Source organism: Terrapene carolina, unplaced genomic scaffold (assembly GCF_002925995.2).
Source record: "Terrapene carolina triunguis isolate 2854851 unplaced genomic scaffold, T_m_triunguis-2.0 Scaffold580, whole genome shotgun sequence".
Classification (NCBI taxonomy): domain Eukaryota; kingdom Metazoa; phylum Chordata; order Testudines; family Emydidae; genus Terrapene; species Terrapene triunguis.
In genome coordinates, this window is record NW_020664931.1 from 7,335,615 (window position 1) to 7,343,342 (window position 7,728).

Genomic DNA, 7,728 nt, shown 5'->3' on the forward strand with positions numbered 1-7,728 from the left:
ATGGGGATTTGGTTAATAGAATTAAAGGAGGATAATATAATGAATGCCAATCAACATGGGAGGGGGTAATAGATCTTGTAAAGCAAGCTGAATATCTTTTTTTTATGTGAATACAAGTTTGGTTGATAAAGATAATAGCACTGATGCCATATACCTAGACTTCCGTAAGAAAGACAGTGAGGTAATATATTTTATTGAACCAACTACTGTTGGTGAGAGATAGCTTTCAGTGTAAGCTCGAAAGCTTGTCTCTCTCACAAAGAAAAATCAGTCCAATAAAAAATATTACCTCACCCACCTTGTGTCTCTAATATCCTGGGACCGACACAGTTACAACAACACTGCATAGACTTCTGTAAGGCATTTGAATTGGTAGTGCACAACATTTTGCTTAAGAAACTAGAATGATGAAAAAATCAACATGGCACACATTTAATGGACTAAAAACTGGCTAACTGATAGGACTCAACATGCAATAGTAAACAGAGAATTGTCTTCAAATGGGTGTGTTTCTTGTAGGCTCCCGCAGTGATTGGTTTTTGGCTTTACACTATTTAACAATTTTATTATTAATGACCTGGAAGAAAACATAAAATCATTACTGATAAAGTTTGCTGATTACACAAATATTGGGAAATGGTAAATAATGAAAAGGACAGGTGACTGATACAAAGTCTTGGTAAGCTGGGCAAGTAAACAATATGATTTTCATATGGCCAAATGTGAATGTACGCATCTAGGAACAAAGAATGAAGGTCATCCTTACAGCTTAGGAGACTCTATCCTGGGAAGCACTGACTCTGAATAGGGTTTGGGGGATTATGATGGATAATGGGTTGAACATGAGCTCCCAGTGTGATGCTGCAGCCCAAAGGGCTAATTAGATCATTGCATGTATAAACAGGGGAATCTTGAATAGGAGTATACAGGTTATATTATCTCTATATCTGGCACTAGAGCAACTATTACTGGAATATTGTGACCAGTCTGGTGTCTGAAATTCATGAAAGATGTTGAAAAACTGGAGAGGGTACAGAGAAGGGCCATGAGAACGATTATAGGATTATAAAACATGCCTTATTGATAGACTCAAGGAACTCTATCGATTCAGCTTATCAAAGAAAAGATTATGGGGTGACTTGACACAGTCTTGACCACAGTGCCTACATAGAGAACGCAAATTTGATAGCAGAGGGTTCTTCAATCTAGCAGACAAAGGTATAACAAGATACTATGGTTGGAAATTGAAACTAGACAAATTCAGACTGGACATAAGGCATAAAATTTTAACAGTGAGTGTAATTAACCAAAATTTTAAATTCATGATTGGACGTTTCCTCCTCCCCCAAGGGAGATGTTCTAGTTCAAGCACAAATTAATGCAGGGAAGTCCTATGGCCTGTGTTATGCAGCAGGTCTGACTGGATGATCACAATGGTCCCTTCTGGCTTTATAATCCATGAATCTATGAATAACTCCTGACACCGTCTCCTCTCCTCCTATTGTGTTAGGCAATATTAAGAGTATAGAGTCAGTTTAGCTTCAGTATTCATGGAGTTTCACTAAGAACTCTTCTTAACTGTACATAGTGGAAAGAATCACTACACCCAAAACTCTCCATCACAGAGAATGCCATGAAGCCAAGCGAGGTGAAGTGGCCCCTTAACACCCTTGTAGTCATAGGACAAAAAAGTGGGTTAGAGGGTGTGACGGTGTACCCCATAAGTCTTCATGGGAATATGTTTATGAATGTATATATAATATAACTGGAATATGTTTTATGCTACATATGCCATGTAACACATCTCTGTAAAGGTTATGATTTACTGAATCTATTAATCCTATTTGTATGCATGTATCATTTTTGTATTGGAAGTTATGAATATTTGCTGGGCACTGGCTTGATTTTTAAGTAGCCTTTGTAAACCATTTGGTCAGCTTCTTGAGAAAGGAATGTGCAAATTAAGTGCCCAATCAAGAAGCACTTAAGGGACACTGGATCTTGGGAGGCTCCAATCCACATAAGAAGTCTACATGAGGACGTTCAAGGTAGCAGGTAAGCAATGGCTGCTGCCTGTAAAAACTGAGTCAAGCATGGACATGTGACTCCAAAACTCCACCTTGGAGCTGGACTTTGCATAGAGAGGAGGGAGTCTCCACCCACAAGAGAAAGTCTACGTAAACCCCTCGGAGACCCCTCCATTTTGTCTTCAGCTGGCTCAAGAGATAGCCTTCGCCACCCCCAAGGATACCTGAAAGAAACTGGAACTGGAACAAATGACAGTAACTACAGGGGGTGTGAATGATTGCTGGACCCAGACTAGAAGGAGACTAGTCTGTAAAAGGAAGCTTATTGGGTGAGGTTTTTATCTGTATTCAGTTTTCTTAGACATAGACTTGCGTGTTCTATTTTATTTTGCTTGGTAATTCACTTTGTTCTGTCTGCTATTACTTGGAACCACTTAAATCCTACTTTCTGTATTTAATAAAATCACTTTTTACTTATTAATTAACCCAGAGTATGTATTAATACCTGGTGTGTGTGTGTGTGTCGGGGAAATAGCTGTGCATCTCTCTCTATCAGTGTTATAGAGGGCGAACAATTTATGAGTTTACCCTGTATAAGCTTTATGCAGGGTAAAACAGATTTATTTGGGGTTTAGACCCCATTGGGAGTTGGGCATCTGAGTGTTAAAGACAGGAACACTTCTGTAAGTTGCTTTCAGTTAAGTCTGCAACTTTGGGGCACGTGGTTTTAGACCTTGGGTCTGTGTTGGAGCAGACTGGCATGTCTGGCTCAACAAGACAGGGTGCTGGAGTCCCAAGCTGGCAGGGAAAGCAGGGATAGAAGTAGTCTTGGCACATCAGTTGGCAGTTCCCAAGGGGGTTTCTGTGATCCAGCCTGTCACAGAGGGTTACAGATTGTTGTAATAAGCCATAAATCCAGTGTCTTTAAATCATGATCTTAATAAAGACACTGGATTTATGGCTTATTACAACAATCTGTAACCCACTTGCCCCCCCTCCCCTTTGTCCTATGCCTACAGGGGTGTTAACGGGCCACTTTACCTTGAATAATCCCTTAGAATATGTGCTAACTATTTATGCTAAGCTATCTGTTTGATCTTGTATTTAGCTGTGAAACTCTCAGTACATTTCCCAGACTTGAAGAAGAGCTCTGTGTAGCTTGAAAGCCTGTCTTTTTCACCAACAGAAGTTGGTCAAATAAAATATTTTCCTTACCCACCTTCTCTTGCTAATATCCTGGGCTAAAACAACACTGCATACATAAAGACAAGCACTCAGCCACTGAAACACCAAATCAGAATTATTCACAATCTTCAAATTGAACTTTCATTAGCTGTTCTGTTTTTACTTTTAATTATTTGTACGGCAGTTGTAATTGAAAACAAATCCATTTTGGGGAGCCTTGGGTGGAAAGAGAATGGATCATTTGGACCTGGTGAGAGAAAATGTCCTACAGTAAACTACAACATAACATAGATGAGCATAGTCAAGACCCCTTATACTAGTCAGCAAGATGGACCTAAATTCTCCAGCAAGATCCCTGGATTCTGCAGTAACCTGGTGCAACAAACTGGAAATGTTGTGTCAGCTTCATTTAGACATTTTAAATGGAGGATTTAATTAATTAAATATGCAAACGATACAGTCAGTATAGTAACTTTGTATATAAAATTCAATTTGTTTTATGCTGTTTCCACATTTTCAGTTTTCAGTGTGCATTGTAGGTATTGTAAGTATGAAGCTGAAAGTTTGGGTAGTGGACAAATGAGACTGGTGGTACCCAAGAGGATAAGAGAGGAGATTTTGGATTCTGAAATAAATGGGATATTTTTGCTAAAATTATTTGAACTGAATTAGTTAATGCTGACATTAAAATTGTCATGTTTTGGTTTCAGAATTACCACCTATTTCACATTACCACCATAACTGTGCCACTGTAGAATTGTAGTGCAGATGCTTCTTAAAGCGATGGAAGGGGTTCTTCAGTTGCTGTAGGAACTCCACCTCCCCAACTGGCGGAATCTAGGCTGACAGAAACATTCTTCCATCAACCTAGCTGCATCCACACAAGGGGTTAGGTTGAATTTCTCACACCCCTGAGTGCCATAGCTATGTTTACCCTAACTTTTAAGTTTAGGCTAAGCCTTAGGCTAGCTATGCACTCAGGCAGATATCACGGCAGCAGTCAGAAATAGATTGCGTTTTCAAGGTTATTCTCAGAACCAGGAGGGCTATTTTAAAATCAAAGCTTAGATGGAGCAGAGCTTTGTGGAAGGTATGGATTCTGCTACTGCAGAATTGCAGAGAATTCAAGTCCGCACATATAGTAAATAGTCTATCTGCTTGTCATTAAAATAAATTCAGTACTGGAGAAAGCTTATGCTCAAGTGTGTCCTTGTCTTCCACAAAATGTGAGGATATTTATGCTGGCAGCATTTGATCTTTTATGAGGAAGGCTGATGATTCAGTATAAGTGTGTTTCAGGCATTCATTGATTCAGAATAAATTCTTTACAAGTGGAAATAAAACCATAATTTGAGCAGTGGTGTGAACTAAAAATCCACTTTGCAGATTTTGACAGCTGTTTAACCAAGTCAATGCCCAGGAAGCAAAGCACTGCAACTCAAAGATGCACATTTAGCAAAATGTTAAATATGTATTCAGTTGTGCCACATGATCTCCAAATATCTGGATATCCAGGGGCAATACCACATTGTAGATCAGAAAAGGGGCACCTGAGAGAACGTTTATTGTTTTTTTAAGCACAAACAGTAAGTAAAACTGTCTGCATGGTGTTAGACAACATCATGGTGAAATAACATTTCTATAAACTACTACTAACTATGTTTTATAGCTATAGAATCATGACTAGATTTGAAGGCATGGTTCCAAACTGGAGCCCTTATGTTAACATGTGCTAACAATCAAGCACATCAAGTCCAGAAATGCCTCAGTCCTTATTAGCCAGTAAATATACACTATAAGAAAGAAATCCTGGATATCTCTGTGGATGTTATTAATTCTTTAGTTTTACCAAAGCACAACTAGGTAGTTGAAATCCCTCATGACCAATTCACTGACCTTTTATAAGCTCCTTATCTGCAAAAACACTCCTGCCCTGCATCTCACCCTGTCCAGGAGGCTGGCAGCAACATCCAAGAATCAGTTTCTGTGCTTATTCTCTGCTTAGGTCATTGTTTTCAAAAGTAGCCTCTCGTTTTGGGTCCCCAGTTTGAAGACACCTTGTACGTGATTTTCAGATATCCCAAGCACCCATAACTTTACATAAGTGAGAATTACGGATATTCAGCATGTTGGAAAATCAGGACCACAGTGTCTCAAACACCCAAAACCACACACATTCAGAATTAAAGGCATCTTTGAAAATGTTAGCTTTAGAGTGACTTGCCTTATTTAAATGTTAGATAAAAGCATTAAGCAGTGGTTAGTCATCTAGTGTGCTGTGACTGCTGTTATTACACTGCTCAGAACTAGAGCTGGATTACATTTTTCAGATAAATCGTTTTTGCAACGAAAAAAGCAGCTTCAGTTGACTCTAAACTGAATTTGACATGAATTCAACAATTAATTTTATAGTTAGATAAAAATATGTCAGACTACATTCAAAAATGGCCAGAGGAGGAGTCCACCTTATGACTTTTATCCCAATGGTTAGTGCACTTGCTGGGGATGTGGGAGAGCCAAGTTTGACTCCTCACTTTGGAACGGGTATTTGAACCTAGGTTTCCTCCCTTCCACATGAGTGCCCTAACCACCAGACCACAGGGCATTCTGGGGTGGGTCTCTCTCCACTTCTCCTGTGGCAGGTGTTCCACTTTGTATAAAATACTTGAATAGTCACTGGGAACGAGAAAGCGAGCGAGCAAAAAAGCAATACTATAGCCTGGTGGTTAGAGCACTCACCTGGCAGAAGGGGAAACCCAACTTCAACATAGACTATGAGTGACTTGGGGCAGGAACAGTCTCTTCGTGCTCAACGAATATCTATCAATGGGGCCCAGGTGTTACCACAACAAATTAACTTCACTTTTAATAGCTAAGACATTTATAATAGATCACATCTTTCTATAGCAGGGGTCTTGAGCAGTGCAAGACGGTATATTCCTGAGGTACAAGGCTGGGAGCTGGGGGACGATTTGGCTGGTGCCTTTCTCTGTGTGATTCATGAGTGGCTCTGGGCACATTCATGCAATCTAGCTGGGTGTGGGGTTCCACATGCGGTTTTGCTGAGTGATAACAGCTCCTGAAGGAGCTACTAGAAAAGCATTGTGAGAAACAGACCAGGCTGGAGAGTTAAGGGGGCACAGCGATCCCACCATCCCACCCTGGGGATCCCATCACAATTTATATCTGGACTAATTACTTATTCCATGGTCATTTTCCCTTCCTACTCAGCTGGTATGGCAAATTAATTTTGGTCAGGCGGAGCAGGGAAGAAATTTTCACATTGATTTTTGGGCACTGCTACTATGGACAGAGTTATCTCAAGTTTTGCATAGGGTCTCAGATATTCCCAAACCAGTTTTCTTCAGTATGCAGCCCAAGTAGCCCAGTTGTGTTCTCGGGACCTCTAGTGAAGTTGGTTAGGAAAGAATCCTCCTCCTACCTTAGATTCTTCCTGAAGTTTCAGGGCTTCAGTAACTCCCACTCTCCCTCACCCCACCATTATGTTTCTTCTCTGTGTGGGAAAGTGGCTTGTGGGCTGCCCAATATTTGAATGAAATTTTTCAGAATAACGTTCATGTAAGTGTGAGCAAAATTTGGCACGACATCTTCTGAATGACTGATAGAAGTCACTGCTTCAGGAGAATGAAGGCAGTGTTCTACCTTCAGATACATATCTGTAGTCCCATACTTAGCTGACAGGTGAACATGCAGATTTGAAGGAAGAATGTGGCCTTTTTGATTAAAAATTAAATAAAATGGGTATGAGGTGGACTGAAAATAGCATCAGAAATAGGGGAGGTTAACAAATTTCAAAAACTAGTATTTTCATTAACAGTGATGAGAAATGAGGTGATGCAGAGAACATAATGGAAGAAATAAGACCCGTATACAGAAGAACATGATAGGATTTTATAATTATAGCTGTGACCTGAAATATGTGCTTTGGATCTTCTAGCATACAAGCAAGATCTATAGTAACCAATATCCTCAATAAATTACCCGTGGTCCCACCTGTCTCTCTAACTGACAAGTAAACTCCCTTCTTCCTTTCACTTCTAAGCTCTTTGTCAGCTGACTGGGATGAGGATGGTCTAGCCTAGTTGCTGGAGCGGGCATCAGGCCTAGTGGTCTGAGCAGGCATTACTAGTCAGGAGCCAAAGCCAAAGGTCAAACCAGAGGGCAGAAACTGGAGGAGCCAGATGTCAGGCAAGGGGGACGGGGTTCAGGGCAGGGACAGATCAGAGGAAAGGCTGGGTGCAAGGTAGGAGCAGCAGGAACAAGAGAACTAGGGTCTACCAAATTCACAGTCCATTTTGGTCAATTCCACAGTCACAGGATATAAAAAATTGTAAATGTCATGATTTCGGATATTTAAATCTGAAATTTCATGGTGCTGAAACTGTAGGGGTCCTGACTCAAAAGGGGACAGTAGGGAGGTCGCAGTATTGCCACCTTCACTTCAGCACTGCTGCTGGCGGCGGCGCTGCCTTCAGAGCTGGATGGCAGGAGTGTG